Below are 7,075 nucleotides of genomic sequence, written 5' to 3' on the forward strand. Positions count from 1 at the left end.
TTTTGTTTCTTGCATAAACACACACTAATAATCCATGATAACCATAATAGGGCGTGGTTGACGATTCCAGCTTGCATACACTTATATCTTACCGAGCAACAGTAAGGTGAGTTCATGGTTCCTATTCTTTAAACGTTTTGAAACATAGGGGAAGGAGACATGTACACATTACGGTAAAGTAATGCTTTAACGTTATGGTAATATAACGTTTTTATTTAATAGAGTTTTGTTATATCGTTATTGTCACAAAGTAGCAATTATCACATAAAGTCCTTGTAAATCTTTGACCGTTAGTATTGGGTGGATAGCGGGGGAATTTTAAGTAGTACTACTGGGCCCGACAAGCCCCACTCGAGCTAGTCACACTACTAGACTGGTAATGGTCATCTGGTGTAGAATTGGCCTAACTTATTGCCATGGTCAGTGATAGACCTGACAAACAAAGGCAACAACAGTCAGCTTCGGTTTCGAACTCTTTCGTGACGTAACATGGATTAGCTACCTACTAATATAACAATAAACTGTTAAATACTATAATTTGCTGTTTGGATTGAAACTGTGGAATCTTAGGAAAATGACTTATTTTATAACTGTAAACTAAACCTGTGAACTCACTCGTCATAATTGTTGACACTTGTTTCTTGCATGTTTTCTCAGGTCACTAAGGTACTCACGGTTAGGTGCACAACATGGATATCAAAACATTTTTCTGAATGACGCATTATCACTTTGTTTACTATTGGTTTTTGGGCGTTTGTGTTGGCGCACACTTTACTTTACTTTTATTTACGCTTCCGCATTTTCATGAAATTATTTTTAGTTTTTTGGTTGAAAACGTATTTTTCTTATATTGAGGTCGTTCTATATGACTAGTGTCTTAGATCCTGGTTTGTCACGCGCCTCGCGATAAAACCCCGCAGGTGGATTTTGAGGGTGTGACAGCGTCCACGTCAGTGGGTGTGGGGGATGATCCTAAAGGGATGAGCCTAGGGTGTGGGGGATGAGCCCCTTTATATATACATATGCATGTATGTATGTATGTATGTATGTATGTATGTATGTATGTATGTATGTATGTATGTATGTATGTATGTATGTATGTATGTATGTATGTATGTATGTATGTATGTATGTATGTATGTATGTATGTATGTATGTATGTATGTATGTATGTATGTATGTATGTATGTATGTATGTATGTATGTATGTATGTATGTATGTATGTATGTATGTATGTATGTATGTATGTATGTATGTATGTATGTATGTATGTATGTATGTATGTATGTATGTATGTATGTATGTATGTATGTATGTATGTATGTATGTATGTATGTATGTATGTATGTATGTATGTATGTATGTATGTATGTATGTATGTATGTATGTATGTATGTATGTATGTATGTATGTATGTATGTATGTATGTATGTATGTATGTATGTATGTATGTATGTATGTATGTATGTATGTATGTATGTATGTATGTATGTATGTATGTATGTATGTATGTATGTATGTATGTATGTATGTATGTATGTATGTATGTATGTATGTATGTATGTATGTATGTATGTATGTATGTATGTATGTATGTATGTATGTATGTATGTATGTGTGAGTGAGTGAGTGATAAAAAGAGAGAGCCACGTCGAGAACGGCTAGGAGGGGATGCTGACAATGCGACGCAACAGGAGGGGGCGGTGTAGTCAGCCCTCGACACGGCTCGTCGTCCCGGGGACGAGCCCGACACCCAATAGCCTTACTGCAAATGAATTGGAAAATTTTAATATATGCCTAAACAAGCTAAATCAAGCTAAATGGGGTTACTTTGGGTGACTCGATTTATTCTTGGAAATAGTCTCTCAACATTGATGACAGTTTTTCGGTTAAATCATTGAAGGGACAAATGACTAAACCTGCGTTAATTAGGGACGATTACAATGCAGGTTGGTGTTCTTGGAATCCCTAGAAAGTAAACATTTTATGTTGGAAATAGGCTTCGGATAGGTTTCAAACTCGGATGGCTCTTGTGCGGCGCGACATCATGTGGTGAGACGGAGGAGTCACTGGACCACCTGTTCTAGTATGCATGGTGGCTACAGTCATTTGTCATAAAATTTTGGTGTGGTGCAGGTTAGCTCCTTTGTTCTTTTTCTCGACAAAGGATATATGGGATATGCACAAGGTAATATCGGATGCCCAGGTGAGATGCAAACTGGTCCAATGTATCATTAAAATCGGGTGTTGGCTTATATGGAAAGACATGAACGCATGGGCGGACCTACATTAAGCCCAGGGTGGGCGGGCGCACCCCTTGAAAAAACAAATTTAGTGTATTTTTTAGGCAAAAAACTTGATCGCACCCCCTGAAAATATGCTTGAACCACTCATCCGCACCCCCATCAAATAATTTCTAGGTCCGCCACTGCATGAACGATGTGGTGTTTAACTTGGTCACTGTTGATACCGGAAGCATCTTGGATGAATTGCACACCATGGGTTTTTATGGATAAAGAACACGTCGAAGTTGGAGATAGATTGGGATCAATTGCATAGTTTAAATTTAATAAAAATATTGTAATATGGCCGTGTAATTTGTCTGGTTTAGTTTTTGGGTTGTAGGCTTTATGCTGTTGGTTTGCTGTGAATAAAGGATAACTTTCAAAAAAAATGTGAAGAGTTAATTAATCAAAAATTAGGATTTGATTGATTACCATATGTAAGTCTGCTAGCTATTTTGAGTACCAACTAATTTTATATATATATATATTATATATATATATTATATATATATATATATTATATATATATTGTTAGTAAAGCTTGATGAATAGTAATTTTAATCTATACTATATAATAAAAGAAACCACTTTAGGAACACTTGTCATCATATTAGGCCATCTCTTATAGATAATTATTATTTTAGTTTAATATCTTCTAATTAATTATAGATAACACTCATTTTTTTAAAACAACTAAAACTAAAAATCAAATTAAATTATAGAATCGAAACTTCTCCAAAAGAAAACTATATCAATTATTTATGTATCGACTATTTTTAGATGATGAAAGAGTATTTATTTATTATTTTTATTTTATTTTTTAATTGCTTATAAACGATTAACGACATATGCCTAGCTTCATTTTGATTTTTATTGGAGCATAATCAACAATACATATATAATTTTTTTACTCAAATCTATGTTTTTAATCTAACTAAGTAACCTCATTTTGGTTTTCTTTTTTAACTGTTGTAATTATAGCTATTTTCAAATATATTTTTTGTTTTCTTTTATAATTGTTGAAGAATAATCTTTTATCACGTATATTTTGATTTCAAGTATATTATTGCGGCATACTTATATTTATGTATTCCTTGAGATAAATTTTATTCAAATCAAGATAAGAACAAAGTTGTACAAGTAACCGAGCAAAAACAATTAAAGTATAACCTTTTATAACATTCTGATTTTTAGTGTATCGTTGCAGCATGCTTATATTTAATCTTTTGCATTAACCGAACGGGTCAAATACAATTTATCTATTTCTATGTTGTTCGATCGATGTAAAACACGTGTTTATATCCTTTTGAGCATATCACGAGTTTATTTTTAGATACTAAAACCATAATGAACCAAACCAATATCTATCGAATTCACGCTGCAATAATCTTAAAATTAAAATGGAATCGGGAAAAATAAATTGTTGGAGGGGGAGATAGATTAATATAACTAAAATTTTAAAAATATAGCTACGTGAGTTTTACCATTTAAAAACAATAATAAGCTTATGTAATCAGGTCGTATAAAATTTTTTTAACATTTCAAATAAAGTTATTAAATTATATAACCAATTTTATCCAAAGTTTGGTTCGGAATAAATGCTTATCAGCTATTTAATTATTTATGTATAGAATTAAAAATAAGATTTTTTATAGGGGTAGAGTTTGACAACTTCAAAGCTATTTATTTTAGAAAGGAGGTGTAAAAAGTAAAAATAGGGGTGCATTTAGACAAGCCCTTTAGTTTAATATCTTATATTATAGATAACCCTCCTACTAAATATTATTAGTTTAATATCTTATGGATAATTATTATTTAGTTTAATCTACTTCTCATTTATAATATTATTTATTTGAGTTAATTATATTTGAATGTTTTGTTTAGTTTAGTTTGGTATCAAATAGATCTTACGAAACTTAAAATAAATTAACTAATATTATTTATCATTATACATTTACGGAGTTTTAAATAAAGAGTTAAATTTGTTGAGACTTCGTTAACAAATTTTACTTTGTATTAATATATTAAATATTTTTATTTTCTCTATACAAAATTACATTTACTCAACCCATGTAATACATGAGGTTTTTTAAGATATAACTTTTTATTATTTGATATATAAAATTAGATTTATTCAATTCGTACAATACAAGAGGTTTTTTAAGGATATATATTTTTTATTATTTAGTATAGGAAATTACATTTATTCAAACAGTGTAATGCGCATATTTTTAAAGATGTAATTTTTTATTATTTGGTATATAAAATTACATTTATTCAACCCGTGTAATAAATGAGATTTTTAAAAGATGTATTATTTTATTATTTGGTAAACAATATTACATTTATTCAACTCGTGTAATACACGTGGTTTTAAATATATAACTTTTTTATTTGGTATATAAAATTACATTTATTCAACCCGTACAATATGATAACTTTTTATTATTTAATATATAAAATTATATTTATTCGGCCCATACAATAAATGATGTTTTTAAAGATATATTGTTTTATTATTTAGTATATAAAATTTATTTATTTAACCCCGTGTAATACACGGGGTTATAACCTAGTTTTATAATAATATATAGCTTTTTATTATTTTTTATTTTTAATAATATAGTTTTAATTATTTTTCTTTTTTTAAAACCATATATTTCCAATACCGTTTTTTTAATAATTCTCTTTTCTTTTTTAGAACATATATGGGATATTGGATTTGAATAATCCTAAGTTTTACCTGTTGGCCGATAATAATCCCAACTTTAAAAATTCTCTCAAATAATCCCAACTTGTAAAACTTTGGCCGCCATTGATCTTTTTCTAACATAGGTGCACTTAAATCAATTAAGGAATCTCTATGTGTAATTGAATCTATTGAGCAGACCAAATTCTTATATGTTTGAAAAGGATCAATGGCGACCAAACTTTTACAAGTTGAGATTACTGGAGGGAATTTTTAAAGTTGGGATTATTATCGGCCAACAGGTGAAACTTAGGATTATTATAATCCAATAACCCAACATATATTATCGATTAATATACTTCTTTAATATTATATGTTTATAACTTTTTCTTAAAAACTTAAGTACGTAGTTATGATTGTTTTTTTCCCGGACATTCCGTTATAAGTTTTGTTAAAAACGAAATTGTACTTATAGTAAAGTATTTATTTGGTATCATAAACAGTACAATGGCAAACTAAACCGTTCTAATGGTTTAGCTTTCTAAACAACATGCTTTATTTTCAAATCATGTTTGTTTTACATTATCATTTGCTCGGTTTCGCCGCAATGCGTGACGACAAAAAAACTAGTTAACATTGTAAATATGATTTACCAAATGATAAATTTCACATCATTTAATCAGTGTAAGGTGTTGCCCCTATGAGTGGTGCTTTCATTTAGGAGTCTAATTTTTACAACGCAAACATCCTCTATCTTATCTTATGATAGTTTTGTTTATTCTAGCAATTCACAAACTCGATCCACTTAGGGACTGTTTGTTTACCTCTAAATGAGGCTCTTAATGGTTCAGACATCTTACTTCTTACTGGTTCAGCACTTTATGGTTCAGACTGCTTGTTTCACGAGCAGATGTCTGAATGGTTCAGACATTTGCCTCTGAATGGTTAAGATTTATATAGAATCTGAATGGTTAAGAACTCTAATCTGAATTGGTCAGACATTTGCCTCTGAACAGTTAAGCATTATACAGCCTCTTAATGGTTCAGAACTCTTACTAGTTCAACACTTAATGGTTCAGACCTCTTAGTGGTTCAGCACTTAACCATTCAGATGTTGCCAAACAGCCTCTTAATGCTACTGGGTGTTAGACTACCCTAGAGAGTGGATGGCAACCCAATTGATCCTTATATCAACGGGGTTGCTACTTATATGATACTAAACTATCGATAATGTAAAATCTCAGTTTTAAAAAAGATACGTGTCAAATCTTCGTTTATGAGTTTATAGGTTTTTGAGTTTTAGATTGTGATTTTGTGATCTATGCATGTGTTAGTCTTAAGTTCGAGTCTAGGTGTCATACAAGCTTATAAAAATTAAAAATGATCCAAGTAACAAAAATATAGATCACTTGTACAAATAAATTTGGAATTCTTTTGTAGAAGTATGTGGTTTTTGAATGCCTATTTATGTGGTTTTTAAAACCTATGCAAAAGTAGGTATTTCACTAAGGTAAAGAGCGAGATTAACGCAACGATTTCCACAATCTACATTGTGGTGACATGAAACAGTTGATATACAGGGGTTTGCTCATCCATGAAACGAATTAAAACTGCATGGAATATGATTAAATTCGTTAGAGGAAGTAGCAAATGCGTCTATAGATAGATAGTTAACTTTATTTTGCTGTTTAACTTTTCATCTTAACATATGGGTTTAGTTTTTCACTAATATTATATATCATTTAACATTTAAAAAATCTAAACACATAGTTATTTTTGTCTATATTATTATACTAGAATTATCACCCGCCGCAATGCGGCGGGGGATTCATTAGTTATATATCTTGTTAGATGAAAGGCTAATGTTTCTAACATAACCACGAGCCTGTGTGTAAAACCGAGAAAAAAATAACTAAGTCGATCTCTGACTTGCACGTTGCGACAGACCTATCAAACGGGGAAAAATAGACGCGCTACGACGGACTCTCACATAACCACGAGCCTGTGTGTAAAACCGAGAAAAAAATAACTAAGTCGATCTCTGACTTGCACGTTGCGACAGACCTATCAAACGGGGAAAAATAGACGCGTTGCGACGTA

This window comes from Helianthus annuus, chromosome 8, assembly GCF_002127325.2.
Source record: "Helianthus annuus cultivar XRQ/B chromosome 8, HanXRQr2.0-SUNRISE, whole genome shotgun sequence".
In the NCBI taxonomy this organism is placed as follows: Eukaryota; Viridiplantae; Streptophyta; class Magnoliopsida; order Asterales; family Asteraceae; genus Helianthus; species Helianthus annuus.